Source organism: Protopterus annectens, chromosome 13.part0, assembly GCF_019279795.1.
Source record: "Protopterus annectens isolate FY-2018-M chromosome 13.part0, PAN1.0, whole genome shotgun sequence".
Taxonomy (NCBI): domain Eukaryota; kingdom Metazoa; phylum Chordata; order Ceratodontiformes; family Protopteridae; genus Protopterus; species Protopterus annectens.
In genome coordinates, this window is record NC_056747.1 from 323,332,765 (window position 1) to 323,350,754 (window position 17,990).

A 17,990-nucleotide genomic window follows, 5' to 3' on the forward strand; every position below is an offset into this window, starting at 1 on the left:
AAAGGTAATGATAGTAATAATAATCGCTGTCGACGTAATAATTAAATATCCTTCCAAGATGAAGAATTATAGAATTAATACTGTAAAATATTAGCTGAAATTTAATTGTAATCTTTTTACTGATATAGTTTGTTTCATCAGGATTCAGGAATCACAAACTGTGTTGTGATTTTACTCATACTGAATGTTAGTTATGTACAAAAACTGCAAATAGACGAATTAAGTTTAATTCGCAAGTAAGCATTAGATTACCTTATAATATATGATTTTTTTTTTTGTCTTAGGCCTGCCAAAATTGTTGATCCGGTCAACAAAAGATAAATAAGCAGAAAGAAAAGCTGTAATAAATGTATTATAGCCAAGGAAGACTATAAGTTGTGGTAACAGAACTTCTATTACTAAAAAGGCATACAGAAAGTTTAGTTTATGTTAGAAAAAAATCTGGTTACTGGCTAGCTCATTGTGACTCTTACATAAAAATAGAAACTGAGTTAATACCATTATAGCAAGTTAAAATAAGTGACACATTTTATCTGCATTTATAACAATGTGTCAGATAGAGTTAGAACAATGACATGTTAGTAGACAGTATTATTAATACAGCACCTAAAAAGCCTGCCGAGAATATATTTAATATCACCTGTCTGAAAATGATCTTGAAAATGATACACATCTTACCAAAATAAATATTTTAGCTTGACACGTTGACTAATGTGATTTACTTCATGCTCAGAGATTTAATTGGCACCAGCTTATATGAGAGCCTACTTTAGATGTCTGTTGTACATTGGAATATTCCAAAACTCCTGTCTAGGGCAACAATTATCCTAACAGAAGTCATAGCACATATTGCAAAATGCAGGGAAAAATAATCTTTAAAATCTAAATGGGAAAATGTTGAAAGTAATTGAGAACTTGTATTCATTTAGAACTTCCCTGGTTTTTAAAATATATCTCTTTTAGTTTCATCAATGGGTGCTAATGTTTTGACCTTACATAAAAATAAACTAACGCGGCTACACAAAAAATAAGCTGTATTTGAACATTAGCGCTATTGTCTATTCATGCAGTGAAGGCATGAAATATGTCTGATCAGAAATTAATACGGGGGACTGTTAAGGTATCATAGAGTCTCTCTAATATTAATAGATATTCTGACTAACCAATGCAAGGAAATTCTGATGGTTAGCTTTCTGAATGGTTCTATAAATGAAGACTAGATTTTGTTAAATGAATCAAAGTAAGAATGTCCTATTCTTACTCCATTAGGTTAAACATCATTATCCTAGGCACTTTAACTACCCCTCCTTCAACTGGGAGACTTGTACATCACCTAATGTGTATACCCTGGGATTTCTAGACTTCAGAAATGCAAACTCATTGGACCAGTTAGTGTGCATTCCAAATAGGGGAAACGAATCTTGTACACGGTCCTGACCAATATGGGATAACTTTGTTCCCTACCAGTTGTAACTTCCTGTCCTGTCAAATGGGACCATAAATCAGTCACATTCACTATAAGACTGAATCTGGAAACATCCTTAAATATCTTAGTATTCAGAGATTGTGTGAATGTTAATATATAAAAAAACAACTTATGAGTCGGCTAAATTCAACATCCACCTCTAACCGGATGAACCCACTGCATATGTGGAATCCTGTACCGCCAAATGCTATGCAAATGTGAAGAGCTGTAGATGCATATGTCCCCCCCTCAAAGCAAATACAATGCCAAATTTAAAAATAAGCCTCTGTGGTGGAAACCAATTATAAACAGACTCTACAATAAAATTAAAAATGTAACTACCAAGATGTGAGAAACATTCTTGCTAAACTTAACAAGGAACTTTGGACCTTGATCAAATCAACCAAAGCTAGATATGAGATATTAGATATAGATATGTAGTCACCCAGGCAAATATCTTTTCTTTTTTACAAATGTTAGAAACCTAAGAAACAATACCTAGCACAGTAAATTATATCAAATCCTCAGACTCTGAAGACATTACCAGTCAACTAGTAGACAGATATAGCTGTAACTTCAGTACCCTTTCTCACACTACATTCCTAGATCACATATTCACATTGACACCCCTTAAATCTCCCAAGAACAAGTCCTCAAAGCACTTTCCAAGGTGAAGAACACTAGTTTTATGAGGCCAGATGTGTTTCTTACTGACCAGACTGAAACAGGACCTGTCAACCCCCTAGGCTATTTAGTATCAGTCCACAAACAGGCTTTGTATGGTATGAATGGAGGACAAAAACAGTCATCCCCCTGCACAAAGGTGGGGCATCATTGAAACAAGGTAATTATATACCCATAAGTCTGACAAGTCTCATCTGTAAGGCTGTGCAGAGGATCATTATGAAATTAATAAATAAGGGCATAGGCAACCTACAAACTATTGATCCAAGCCAGTTGGTTTTGTCAAGGGCAGATCCTGCCTGTTTAATCTGGGACAATTCATAGAGAAGGTTACCGAAGCAATGATGAGGAAAATCAATACACTCCACATGCCTAGGTCTTGCAAAGGCTTCTGACACCATCTCACACCTGGGCATTGTTGATAAACACTCCTAGTTAAAGACTAATCCCTATATTTATTTTATTTATTTACATTTGTTGACCGGGAGTGTCCGACTGGAAGTAGGTCCATTTCAGCGGAGGCCCAGGGAGAAAAGTTCCACAGTTAAAATATACAGACAGTAGTTACACTAGATTTACATAGCGATTAACAATTTGATTAACACAGCAATTAATTACAAACATAGTTACAGATGAAAAACATAGTACATCAGTAGACAACTAGAATCTTTATCTGCGAAGTACATAACAGACATTAACAGTTGTTACAATAAGACGTTCCTGCTGTATAATAAGTAGTAGGCTTATGAGAATATGAGCTTGCTATAATCAAGGTAGTTAGTGGGGTGGAAAGAAAGGTAGTGGTTGGATGGGGTGGGTGATATTAGAGTGGGAGTTGCAAGGGAATAGCCAGCATGTTTTAGGTGCGCTTTTAGTAAAGTTTTGAACTGGGTGTATGATGGTATGGAGGTAATTGTGGGTGGGAGGGAGTTCCAGAATTTGGCTATGGTGCAAGAGAATAGTGCTTCACCAGCAGAGTTATTGGCTTTAGTGATCTGCAAGCGATTTTTGTTGCTGGATCTTAGTGGTCTGGTGATGCGATAGTGTTGGAGTAGATTCTGGAGGGATGGGACATTTAGTGGATGGTTTACTAGTTTGTGGGCGAGTGAGAGTTGATAACCACTGAAGGAGGTGAGGGAGTTCAAGCCAGCCCAGTTCAGCAAGTGAGAGACAGTGGTGACTACAGTAGGATGCCCCTGTGGCGAATTTGGCGATTTTGTTATAGCAGGTCTCTAGCTTGTTTAGATTGCATTGCCTTAGGTTGGTATATATTGGAGAGGCATAAAGTAGGGTGGAGATAAGGTGGGAATTTGCTACTGAAATCTTTGCTGCTTTGGTGAGAAATTGCTTATTTCTGTATAACGCTCCTATTTTTTTTGTGGACTTTTTTATGGTTATGGATATGTGAATGTCAAATTTTAGTTTGTCTATTTCCACTCCTAGCAATTTGGTGTGTTCTGTTGGGTGTATAGTGGTGTTGACTTTTGCTGTGATGTTAAAGTGAGGGTTGTTTTGAGTATGTTTGGTGGGTTGGAAGATGAGTAGTTTGGTTTTGTTTGGGTTGAGTATTAATTGGGCATCAGATAACCAAGTTTCAACAGAGGAAAAGGCTTCCTGTGTGACTTTTTGCAGTTTGGGTAGGGACTGGGCTGAGCAGATGATGGTTGAATCATCTGCATATTGTATGAGTGTGCCATGTTTGGTGGCAAAGGCTAGATTATTGGTGAAAACAGAGAAGAGTAAGGGTCCAAGGATGGATCCTTGGGGAACCCCTATGGAGACAGGTAGTTGGGGAGATATGTCATTCTGCCATACAATGGATTGTTGGTGGTCAGACAGGTAACTCTGAAACCAGTTGGTGACTGATTGAGAGAAGGATAGGTTATTGAGGATAGAGATGAGTTGTTTGTGTGGGACCATGTCAAATGCTTTAGATAGGTCTAGGAAAGTAGCAGAGGAGAGATAGCCATTGTTTTTATGCTGAAGGATAGTGTTAGTAAAGGAGAGTAAGGCAGTGGTGGTGCTATGGTTTGGTCAGAAACCATGCTGAGTATTGGAAAGGAGGTTGTTAGTAAGGAGGTAGTCTGAGACCTGAGAGTGAATGCATCTCTATAGTATTTTGGAGAGTGAAGAGAGAATATCTATGGGACAGTAATTTGTTTAGTTCTGTGGAGGGGCCGCCTTTGTGGAGGGGAATTATATGTGATACTTTCCATAGTGTGGGAACGTAACTTTCTGACAGAGATCTGTTAATCAAGATGAATACTGGGTAGGCCAGAGCATCAGCTGTGATTTGTAGGTATTCACCTGGGAGGTTGTCTGTTGCTAATTTGGTGGGCTTAAGTTTAGCTAAGAGTTTTTTTTATGTTGGAGGTAGGTACAGGAGAAAAAGAGAAGGCAGAGGGCACCAAGATCCTGCATGACAGCATTTCCAAATACATAGTTATGTCATAACCACAGACTAAAGTTAAATCATTGGATAGCAAACTGACTCACAGATAGAACCCACAAAATTATGGTTGGCAGTTCTACATCCAGAAAGCCTGCCACTAGTGGTGTAGCACAGGGTACAGTCCTTGGACCACTCCCCTTTGGCATTTACCTCTTGGAGGGCAAAGCTAATGCAAGGGGTTTATGGCTGACAAAGTTTGGAGATGACTATAAGCTTAGTACCATCAAAAACTCTCCAGAGGGCACCAAGATCCTGCATGACAGCATTTCCAAATCCATAGTTGATATCATAACCACAGACTAAAGTTAAATGCCAAAAAATGTATAATAGTATATTTTGGGAAACATGACTTCCCCTTTAACGATCAAAAAACTTGGGGAGGTGTGCAAAAAAAAAAAAAAAAAAAGAAAAGTACCCAAAGCTAAGTGCACTAAAAGCAAAGTGTCCAAAGGATTGTAGGAATCACCCCAACTGGATACCGTTTATTTTATCAAACAGATTAAGCAACCAACATAAACCACATATGAGTATGCTTTCATTCTTTCCATAAATCACTAGAACTTCATCAGAACCATTATATTGTGATTCAATTAAATACTCCTGTCACACGACAGTCAACAATTGAAACTTATTTCACTTAAAGCTGTACCTTCCTTTTTTTTTTCAAAAATGTCTCATTTATAAATGTCCAAAAACAAAAATAAAATGTAAATAATTAAATATAATTTATATTGCTAAATAAAAAAACAAAACCAGTTTGAAGTAACTGAAGAAAGTATGTAAAAAAATATGTAAAAGAATATATATATATATATATATATATATATATAAAATGTGCACAAAAACACAAAAATACATATCTTATTATAAGACCAGTAACTGAAGAAAGTATGTAAAAAAATATGTAAAAGAATATATATATATATATATATATATATATATATATATATATAATGTGCACAAAAACATAAAAATTCATATCTTATTATAAGACCAACAATTAAAATCACATTTAAAATTGCCAAAATATTTAAAAAAAAAATATTGAAATATCTTTTTATAATTTGGCCACCCTCTTTTTCAGCAGTTAACTGATTGAAATATGTTCATTAAGAGCTTTGAGAATGCCTGCATCTACATTAAACTGCCAAATTAATTCCCTAAATTCTCTAGTAGTTTCCTTGTTCCCTCCTCTTGGGATAATAAGGACTTTTTCTAATATAGCAAATTCACAATTTTTAAAAACCATGGCAGACCTTTGAATGTCAGTAATGGGGATTATTAGGATTACATTTTATAATGTCATAATTATGTATGTATATCCTTTTTTAATGTTCTTTCCATTTTACCTACATAGAAAGAGGAACACATGGAGCATTTTGAAATATATATATTAACCCATGTTGCAGTTACTGTTATACAACTACACTCTAGTTTTTAAACAATTGTCCAACACATAACTAGTTGTGAGTATAGATATGAACATTTGTAGAAAAAAACAGTATGAATGATGTGAAATATAAACAAAACCAGTAAACTGGAAAAAAAATTCACACTGTGTACCGAGCAGAAAATGACAGTAAAAATACCTTTGTAGTCCAACAAGGGTTCGATTTACAAAATGTATACCAAAGTCTAAAGTATAAAAAATAATTTTAATAAAACACAGAACATGATGAGGCAGAAAAACCAAAAAGAAATCCAAGTACAAATGGTTAAGTGCTTTTGTCCCTGAAATTTTTGTGGGACTTCTTCAGAACCATAAAACCTTATAACACTAACAAACTTTAAACATGCATACACCTCTTCAATTTAAAAGGTCATGCGACTCGCATCAGTTAAAACTACTAGTAGTGTATTATGCAAGACTGTTGCTTGAAACCCTTTCATGTAACTTTTAAAAGGCTAAGTCATGTTGAAAAAGCAACTAACATTATCAACATTTCCTGTGATACTAAATACAAAAATATTTAAAACAGTAGTGCTTAAAATTAGAAGAAATACAATATATTTGAATGTATAGTATTATACAGCACTTTTGCTTAAAAAACTTTTCTTGTAACTTTTAAAAGGCTAAATCATGTCACAGAAAAACAGCTAACAATATTAGCAATTCCTGTGGTACTAGTTACAAAGTTAAGCTTGTAAAAATACAATATATTCAAATATAAAGTATCTTTTAAAAACAATGTTTTATATGTTATATGAACATTGTCAATGACAATTGCATTTTGTGGTTCCTTAAAGAGTGTTGTATTACCTTTAGTACTTTCAGGATCTCTTTCCACAATCTTTAAAAACCTTATACTCAAAGAGTGGCTGTTCATCCACAATATGGTAGGGCTCTTCATTACCTCTAAAAAACAAACCTTCTAATAATGTTTTACACAATGTTGGAACAGTCACTGTATTATAACACTAATGCCTTGTTGTAATTCCTTAATTTTTATTATTCATGACCTTCTCCTATTCCGCAGCCAGCAGTTTTGGACTGTTGCTGTTATAAGGTAGTACCCAACAAGGATTTGTACTTAATCCCCATCCTTCTCTAACCCCCTCACTAATTTCTCTTGCAGTGCTCTAGGGTACTAATAAAAAAACAAAGGCAGCCAAACCAAATCAGACCTCTAACCAAGCAAAAGAAATTGTTTTGCCAGATAACGGCACTAAGACAGAATAATGAATCGCTGAGCATCCGTACTTAAACGTCACATACTTTATCACAAAAATAAATGCATATAATTTAGTTAAGCACTTTTATCCAGAGAAATATGATCAGACTTCATCAGAACTAAGTAGTTAATGCAGCCATTTTATACATAAAAAAGAAAAGTCGTGTGCGAAATGACCATCCTATAAAATATCACAATCAGTCAAAGCGTCACTTAACTGAACTGCATATACAAGATTGCTAAGCAAATAGGAAAGTCATTTGGCACATGACTCTTTATATCTATATATCTATCTATCTATATATATATATATATATATATATATATGTATGTATATATGGTTTCACTTTATAATATTGAAATACTAAAATACCAAATTTTAGTATTTCGAGACTATAAAGTCGAAAGTGCAGTTACGCAAAACTGCATGATATCGAATGTGGAAATGTCAAATATGCCATTGTGTTGTCATGTTCGTGATGTGCAGTGCGGGTTGTGGATTTAGCTGGGGATTCGGGTAAGTGGTGTTCATGTAAGGGTATTGGGTAGGGATTTTAGTGTGTGTGTGAGTGTGCGTAGTGGTGGGCTTTATGCGTTTGTGTGTTTAGTGCGACTTCGGAGTTAGTATATATAAGTAGCGGGGGTGTGGGGGGTGCACTCCCCCACATGGGGGGTGTAGAGGGGCTTCCCCCTGCTTATAGGTAGGGTAGGTGTGTTTGTTTATGTTGTGTTAAGGTGTGTTTTGTTTGTTGTAGTGTCATTAAGTAGGTGTATGTTTGCTTGTTTGTGTGGTGGTGTGTGTATGTGATCGATCGCGATTTTGAATTTCGCGGTTGTGGGTGTCAGTTTTTTGGGCTTTCAGCTTTATAGTCTTGAGATACTAAAATTCGGTATTTTAGTATTTCGAGATTATAAAGTGAATCCATATATATATATATATATATATATATATATATATATATATATATATAAAATGGTTGCATTGCTAACTACTTAGTTCTGATGAAGTCTAATCATATTTCTGTGTAAGAAAGTGCTTATCTAAGTTATCTGCCCTACAGTACCCCTTTCGAAAGCAAACAGTCCTGTATCCATCACCATCCTTGCCAAGCTTATAAATTGCCCCTTCACCAAATTTTCTTATATGAAAGTAGATGGAAACTGAAAGTATAAGTATGAGTTAGAAAATATTGGTTTCCAGTAAATTGCAGATGAAAAACCATCATTAGTGATACTTATAATGGTGTCCAAAAAAATTAATTTCCTCCATTTGATACTGGTAAGTGAACCTCCAAAAATCAGTAGTACTATTTAAATAATTAACAAAATCAATCACTGTTGATTCCTCACCTCCCCACAACATGATGATGTCACCAATATACCTCGAGTATAATTGGCATAGAGGCTAAATATAGAAGGAAATACACACTCCATCTCCCAAGTTAACATAACAAGGTTTGCAAACATGGGGGCACAAGCAGCCCCCATGGCAACCCCTTTTACTTTTATTTTGAGGGACAAATATATAAACAAGAAATTATTTAAAATGAGTTCCATACAACTTGGAAGCATATTGATGTTGCTGTCAATTAAAAATGAACACTCCACCAATGTCTGGTAAAACAAATCCATCCCCTCTCTTTGGGAAAAGCATGAAAACAAGTTTGCCACATATATCATTATGAAAGAAATTCCTTATTACCCAGATCATTTTTAATTCTTCCCAAAAAGTGTTGAGTCCTTTAGAAATCCTGTAGTCTTATTAAAAATTGGTTTAAGCACCCTGTCAACAAATATAGCCAACAGGTACATAACAGAGCCCTGCACTTCCACTGTTGGTCTAAATGAGGGCTTAAAGGCACTTGTATGGATCTTTGGGATACCATAAATAGTGGGAATAACAGGATGTTGGTTGTTCAAAAATCGAAACAAAGATGTATTAATACGTTGTAAATGATAATCTTTCACAAACAAATAAATATATTTATAGGCCAAGGTGAGCTTCATTCTTTGACAATGACAGGTAAAAGTCATTGTTTTACAATATGTTAAACATGCTGCTAATATAATCAATATTATACAATGACTGGCCATTAACATTCCAAAATGTGCATGCTGATTGGCCAGCCCAACCATCATGCCCGTTGTAAATCCGAGAATATACCAACGGAAAAAGGTCCGTTCGCCCAGACCTTTTTTGTTGGTATAGCCTTTAAATTATATTTTTATTTCTTAAAAAATAAAAATAAAATCTGTAGTCTGGACTCCAGACATACCAGAGAGACAGCATGAACAAAACACTAGGGAAATCAGGTATGTTATTTAAAACTAAACACACGTACCTGATATTCCTTGTATTTCATCCATGCTGACTCTCTCCTACCCCTAAACTACCCTATTTATTTATTTATTTTCAGTTTGATTACCGGGGATGTCCACTGGGCCAATTGCCCATTTTCAGTGGAGGCCCGGGGAGAAAAGCTCCGTTGGCAGTACAATCAAGGTTACATAATACTAGAGGTAAATACAAGAGAAATATACAAACAGTCAGGAATGCATAATAAACATCGAAGACAGTGCAATACATTTTTTTTTTTTTTGAGGCAATTAGATATTTACAATATTTATATACTTAGAGTCAATTGAAAGTCAGCTAAATCTATTTTGGAGGAATAGAAATGAAATATGAGAGTAGATAGGTGCAGGAGTATAGAGAGCTTAGTGGAGAAATCCATAGAATTTATATAGGGTGAAAGCAAGAACGTTTCCATTTGGATGATAGGTGTAAGAAAAGTTGGGTCTTGAAGGATTCTGTGTGAGGTATAGTCCTAAGTGATGGAGGGAGAGAGTTCCATTTTTTACCTAGAGAGAAGATGAGTAGAAGCTGGCCAGCGGGATGCTTGGGTTTGTGAATGGAGATTAGGTTTTGGTGTTCAGATCTCGGAGATCTGTTTGGGATGTATGGGGGAAGGATGTTAATTCAGGCTGGGCATTTATCTGGGTAGAATATTAATTTGTGAGCAGTGGTTAGTTGGAGATAGTCTAGGTGGTTAGGGAGTTCTAACCAGTTCAGAGATTGTAGGGTAAGGCAGTGGTGAGTTGAGGTTTTGGATTTAGTGGCAAATTTAGAGATCTTATTATAGCAAACTTCAAGTTTTGAGGTGTTGAAAGCTGACAGATTAGTTAGAAAAGGGACTTCATATAGTAGAGAGGGTAGGAGGTAGGTGATTGCCAAGGTGTGCCTAGAGGAGTTGGAAAGAAATTGATTATTCCTGTAGAGCATACCTAACTTTTGGTGGGTTTTCTTTATGTTTTGTTGTATGTGGAGATCAAATTTGAGGCATTCATCTATGGTAATACCAAGGAGTTTTGCGGAAGGGACCACTTCTATAGCAGTGTTGGTTTGGCTTAGGACATTGAAAGTGTTTTTGTCAAAGGAAGAAGCTTTGGTTGGGAGGAAAATTAGTATTTTAGATTTATTGGAGTTGAGGGAGAGATGGTTTTGGTGCATCCAGTTCTCTGTAGTGGAAAAAGCTATTTGTGTTTTAGTCAGTAGTTCAGAAATGTTGGGGGAGGCACAGACCAAGGTAGAGTCATCAGCGTATTGGATTTCTGTAGTGTCAGGGATGACAGTGTGAAGGTTATTTATAAAGATGTTGAAAAGCATGGGACTGAGGATGGACCCCTGAGGAACGCCGGTAGGTGTAGGCAAGAAGGTAGAGGTAGAGTCCTTCCATCTGACAGCCTGTGATCTGTCAGAAAGGTAACTGGAGAACCAGGATAGAGTATTAGGGGAGAGATTAAGGTTGGCGAGATGAAAGAGTAGGTGTGTATGGGGGATGGTGTCAAAGGCTTTAGAAAGATCTAGCAGTACTGTGGATACAAGAAGTCCAGAATCTCGGGCTCGATTAACAGTTTCTAGGAAGGACAGTAGGGCAGTTATGGTGCTGTGACCGGGACGGCAGCCGTGTTGGGTGGGTGTAAGTAACTGATTCTGAGTTAAGTAGGGCAAGGGTTGGTGGTGGACACATTTTTCTAGAATTTTAGATATTGGAGAGAGTAGGGCAATGGGGAGGAAGTTAGAAATGGTGGTGTTTTTACCTCCTTTGTGAAGAAGTAGAATGTAGGCTGAATGCCAAAGTTTGGGTACGTATGACTCTCTTAAGGATCTGTTAATCAGGATACTAATTGGGAGAGCAATACCTTCGGCTGCACATTTGAGGAAGGAGGGGGGGTATTGTCAGGGGCATTAGAGCATGGCTTTAGTTTGGATAAGAGCCTTTTTATAAAAATTGTGGAAACTGGTTTGAGCTGGATCATAAAGGGACAGTTATTAGGGTTGCTGGGAGTAGAGTTGAGGGAGTTGGGTGGGTTATTGTCTGGAAATGTTTTGGCTAGCTTAGCTATAGATTCTGTAAAGAAAGTGTTGAAGTGAGAGCTCAGCTCCCTGTCAGTTAAACTAGGGTCACGGCAGGGGTTATTCCTTGACCCTGGTTGGAGAAGAGAGTTAACAGATTTTTCAGAATTGTTTTGGGTTCTTATTATTATTGGCCTAAAGTTTATTGTAGTAGTTTTTTATGTCCAAGGTGATTAATTTTTTTACTTGGCTGCAGAGTTGGGTATATTGGAGCAAGGCAGTAGACAGATTATTTTTCTGAAAAAGCTTCCAGGATTTGTCTCTGGGACGCATGGTTTGTTTAGTCTCTTTGGTCAGCCAAGGAGCAGAATTGGTTTTGATTCGTTTGTTTCTTAATTAAAAAAAAAAAAAACACAAAAGTAGAACGGAGCAACGGTGATCTTCTTTTCCAGAGAGAGACAGTTCCCATTTTTAGCACATAGAAGCTGCTTAAGGTTATGGCGGTTTCTAAAGGTGAAGCGGGGTACCTTCCCTACAGTCCCTTTCATCTCCTCATCTGATATCAGAATCTTCCAGTTGCTCCTAATCACATTGCAGATCCCCTTTATGTCACTTGAGTATGTGAGGACCATTCTAAGATCCTTGCCATCCTCTCTGTATGAAAACTCTTCCGTGTGATTCCCCCTATATAAATATGGTTTCCCTCTGTCTTCTCTTAAATCCTGTGCTTGTCTCTGTCCAGCAGTCACTTCACCTTATTTGTACCCTATCCTCAAAAAATTTAATTCTTTAGGGCATCCAGACTTCATACCCAAGGTGAAGAGTTTATTGAAGTTGCTGAAACTATGGGGAACAATTTTTTGAGGAGAGGGTACAAACAAGGGGAAGTGACTGCTGCACAGAGACAAGTGCAAGATTTAAGAGAAGACATAGAGAAACCGTATTTATATAGGGGGAATCACACGGAAGGGTTTTCACACAGAGAGGATGGCAAGAATCTTAGAATGGTCCTCACATACTCAAGTGACATCAAGATGATCTGCAATGTGATAGGAGCAACTGGAAGATTCTGATGTCAGATGAGGAGATGAAAGGGATTGTTGGGTAGGTACCCCGCTTTACGTTTAGAAATAACCATAACCTTAACCAGCTTCTATGTGATAAAAATGGGAACTGTCACCCTGTAGTTTCACAAAGAAAAGGCACTAACCCATGTTGCAGATGCACTTGTAAATTTATTTTTAAAGGAAATGTATTTTTACATACATAGCAGAAGAAAGAATATTATTTTGATGGGTATGCTGATTGTAGCAGTAGGAACATAGTGTACATGGCTACTTGTGGCCTCTGTGACTCCTTTTATGTGGTTAAAACCACGAGACAGCTAAAGGAGAGGGTGTACAAACATTTGAGTGACATTAGGCAGCAGGATGTAAAAAAAAAAAACTTTTTAAACATATTAAAGAGAAAGAAGGACATTCTTTTTATTTTAGGGTATTACAAAGTATAGGTAATAACAAGAGAGGGGAGATGTTAATAATCTAGTAGAGAAAGCAGAAATGTGCTGGATAGGTAGGCTGCAGGCATACAAATCCTCAAGTCTCAATGCCTACTTACCAATTAAACCTACTCTGAAAGGGAGAAGGCTTAGGAGGCACATGTTAAATCTTGACAGAGATGGTGTGTCACTGAATTAAGTCTTGATTGGGTATGTTTTAGTATTTAAATATTTTTTAACTGCCTTGTTTTATATGGATCTGATAAAGGATTGGCAGAGCCGAAAGTGCTTATCCCAATAAAGAAAATCTTCCATTTTACTGGTGTCATACATTTTGTTACCCTTTATATATATAATGGATATCTTGAAAAATGTATTGTATGGTCAGGAAACAAGTAGGGGTGGCAACATAATGTTACCATTTAGTTGACGGAGTTAAATCTAGAACCCCTGGGTATATTCTGTGTTGACTAACTTTGACCAATAGGCATGAATCTGAAAATTAGGATGATGCATGACATAAGACACTGGGATTTTTTGTGTTTTACATAGGGGAGCAGTAAATGGCAGATGAATGGGTGGGGTAAAGCCCTTTTTGAGAACTCAAAATTTACTAGGAAATGTGCCAGCCTTGTTAGCTGATCTACATTGGTCATGTGTGTGTCGTTCAATCCAGGTGCAACCAAAGCATTCTAGACTCATTCTAGCAACAGTGTAGATATATAATTGTGCTCAATGAATGCGTTTTTTTCTAAAATGATTTCTCACATTTTTATGTTACGTGCTTTATAATCTGCCTTACAAATAAGATTAAAAACGAGTAGCATGCTAGGTCCTCCATTTTGCATAATTTCTGCTGTCACTTGGGTATTTCCATGTAAACTGATAACTGTCCTTCTAAGGTCTGCTGGAAATATTAGTTAAGCCTAAGTGAAAAATGCACAAGCTTTTCAAAAATGAAAGGAAAAGACAAGTATGTAGTTTGGCCAAGAGTGGTTTCACTTTGCAAAAACAATTTAGCATTATTTATTTTATTATTATATATTTATTTTTTACATTACAAAACTTTCTTAACATGACACAGACGGTATAGAGTATCTGTCAGGTATGTGTCAGTACCTGTTTGCAAGTTCAGATTTTTTGGGGCCTGGTATTGTACATGCCCCCAGAAAAATTATTTTTAAACTCACATTAATCAAATCTCCGACCCCTGTGGCACAGATTGATGAAGCTTTGACGGTAATCCAGATGATCCATGGGATGCGTAGGATGAAAGTGAATGGACATCGCTAGCTCTCCCATGTTGAGTGGGGGGTTAGCTCAGGCTCACTACTTGGGTGATGCCTAGTGGGAACACTAAGTGTTGCAGCCACAGTGTCTGAATCTACAGAGCACATGCTGCTCTGTGTAGTATATAACGGTACCTACTTGGGGGGGTTAGCATGTATGCAAAGACGTGAATGCTTCCTGAGTTGTGCAGTAATAGTACAACTCAAGTGAGCTGCTGCAGGGGTTAGGACCTCCAAGGGCAGTGGGGAAGGTATGCTTGACCAGCTCCATGTCCCATTCTCTACCAACCAACTCACAAATTTGGGTTTGGGTGCTGGCAGTAATTGATCCTCTTCCAGACTTGGAATGAATGGTTGATGGACTCTCACTAAGTCTAGTGAGGGTCCCACCATCAGTAGACCCCCCCCCCATGGTTCACATGGTGCAGGTAGTGAAGTCACTGAGCAAATCACATGATCTGGCAAAAAAAAAAAAAAAGAGAGAGATTAATATACTTTGTCACTGAGAATAATTAAAAGTTTGGGGGTGTCCAGGATACAGCTTAATCTTCACCTGTCTTACACACACACACACACACACACACACACACACACAAGTGCACAAGCATGCATCTGAACACAAACGCAGAAACATAAACATTTCCTGAGGGTGCAACATACATTGATTGTCTATTCCTAGCACATAGCATGTGTGATGTCAGCTGCAGTGTTTTGGAAATACATTCATATCTCACTTAAGGAAGAGTCAGCCTTTTGGCAACTGCCATCATCTCATTAAACATTCCATAGTGGATCTGGAATTGGCAGAATTATATTAAACATTCCATAGTGGATCTGGAATTGGCAGAATTATATTTTAATTAGAAAAAGATGCATTACAGTCACAGGCAGTACAGAATGATTCTTGTCATCCAAAGAACTCTACATAAAAAAAGGCAGATGAGGTAATTGCGACAAGCAGATATCCAGAACAGTTGTCTATAAAATAGCCTTCTTATGACAGGTGAGAAAGTGATCTACTTTCCTACAAATCAGAATTGACATTACGTTGAATGATTCCCAGATCACTACTTCAAATTCAGGATCTCAATTTGTTGCCCTGCCACAGTCCATTCAGATTTTTTCCAGATAGGAATAGGGGATATAACTGGGGCTCAGTAGACTGGACATAACTGGGGCTCAGTAGACTGGATATAACTGGAGTTCATTGGACTTTTCATACTCACCTTCCAGTTGCTCTCCAATTGTATTTTGAAAATTAAAAAAAATATTCTGCCAGAATATGAGCCCTGAATTTTAGAAGCTGCACATTGTAATCATTTTACATAAGCAGTTTGTATTCATAATTTGTTTTTTTTATGAAACCTGTAGTTAGAAATTTCTGAACTGGTTCTCCTCTGAAGTAGAATGCTATTGGACAGAAAACATCAACACAAGAGTTGTTATAAAAAAACGAATGTAAGTAACACACGAGGGCGAATGCTGCAGGCAAAGATGACACTAAAAGTATTGAAAATAGACTTTACTTAAGCGCTTTCGTCAGGTAAATGACTTCTTCAGAATAAAACAATACAATCCATCATGGTTTAAATAGTAATCCTGGCCAATCATCTAAAAGGCATTACAGCACATCCTCCTTCATCTTAAAAATATATATTAATTCCAAATGCACCATATTTAGACAAACATGTTCAAATAAAGTCTAAATGAAGAATATTGAGATTACAAATACTATAAGAAAATACATACCTGTAAATATATGTATAAAACCAAAATCTGAATATGACACACAATAATATTGTTAAGAAAATGTTTCTGCACTATTCATAACATGAACATAGATTTCAATCTTAACATAGAGGACATAGAAATTCTATTGTTCAACCCTGGAGCTTGATAAGCATTTGATTTAATTTGCCACTTCAATTCCATAAATTCCAGTACATTTGTTTCCTCCGACACACCCTTTAGTGCAACTTTTTGAAGGTTTATGTGAAGCTGATATTAGAGCAGTATTAGGTAATAGAAACAATGCTATTGGCATACAAAATCTGAATGGTAGAGAAGCAACATTACTAAAAGAAATTATTGAGCAGAAGGACATCAGAATAATGAAGCCAGATAAGGGTGGGGGGTTAGTTATGATGAACCTGGATGATATAATAGCAAAATGTTTGAATTGCTTTATAGTGAAGTTTATTTGGAAGTCTCACATAATGAATTGAACTTAGCTTATCGTAACATTGATTTGGACTTGGAACAATTGTTATTCAATGGGCAAATTACTTTAGACACTTAGATATTTAAACCATGATGGATTGTATTGTTTTATTCTGAAGAAGTCATTTACCTGACGAACGCGCTTAAGTAAAGTCTATTTTCAATACATTTGGTGTCGTCTTTGCCTGCAGCATTTGCCCTCGTGTGTTACTTGGTTTGTGTACTGTTTTTTATTCAGTCTGTTTGTTTATCATGGAAAAAGTCGCCACAGCAGAACTCCGGTCCGCTAATGATTGGCAGTAGATTTTTACGGTGCTGAGGTGCCAGCCCGACGCCCAACCTTCAAAGAAGGCACACCCATTCATGCACGCACCTACCTGCATGTCTTTAAACGTCACTTGACCATGGGGAGGACATGCAGACTCCACACAGAAGGCACTCCAGCCGAGATTCAAACCGAGAACCTCTTGCTGTGAGGCGACAACCCGAACTGCTGCACCACCGTGGCTTATAGTCCAACACAAGAGTTGTTAGAATGTAAGAATTTCTGTTACCTGGCTTCTACACTCTGCTTATCAGAAATCATAAGACATTCTTGTTTTTCTGTGTGTTGGACAAGGATCTTCACAAGTGGTGTGCTCAGTCTTTATGGGGGCATCCCAATATTTTAAAGATCAAACCAAGCATGTCTAAAACATACCATAATTAATATATAGGTTCATATGTTTCACTACTAGTTTCTGGAAGCTAGTGTGCTGTAATTTACTTATTTATTTTTCTGATACTCATGTATATCAAGATATTTTTGAAAGACATTAATGACTCACTTGTTTTGATTTTATAGGGTATGTTATTCTATAATCTTAAACAGCATTCTGTAATATATTGGTCACTTTTTTCTGTTACTAATATTTATTTTAATATCAGGTTTCCCAGTATGGTGTTATCTACCCAGAAACCATTCCAGGCATAGATTCTGAAGCAGTATCAGATGATACATTGCCTTTTAGAGTAGACAAAAATAGCCTTTAAGTAACCTATAAGAAATAGCACATAATAACATTTCCTGAAGCTTTTTCAAGTTGTTCAAGTTTGCTAAACCCCTATTTTTTTCTAGTAAGGAATCACTAACCATTTCGGCATATTTCAGGTGGCTTTCTGGAAAGTTCTAGGATGCTCTGTTCTCAGTAATGGTTCAGTTCTGTGAGGTATAAAATGGTACAGTAACCTTCCTGGAATGACTGAACAGGCCCCTTAAAATGGGGTTCCTATTAGATGACCGAAGACGCATTCTATCGAATGTGTCTTGGTCGAACTTAAAACAACGAAAAGGCAAAATAGCGAAGCAGCTTT

The 17,990-nt window shown here is 36.7% G+C and overlaps 1 protein-coding gene across 4 annotated transcripts in view; it reads left to right on the plus strand.

Moving 5' to 3' along the window:
• MEF2B (myocyte enhancer factor 2B) overlaps positions 1-17,990 on the plus strand; it is a 786,689-nt gene that overhangs the window by 242,082 nt on the left and 526,617 nt on the right. The window lies entirely within an intron of this gene.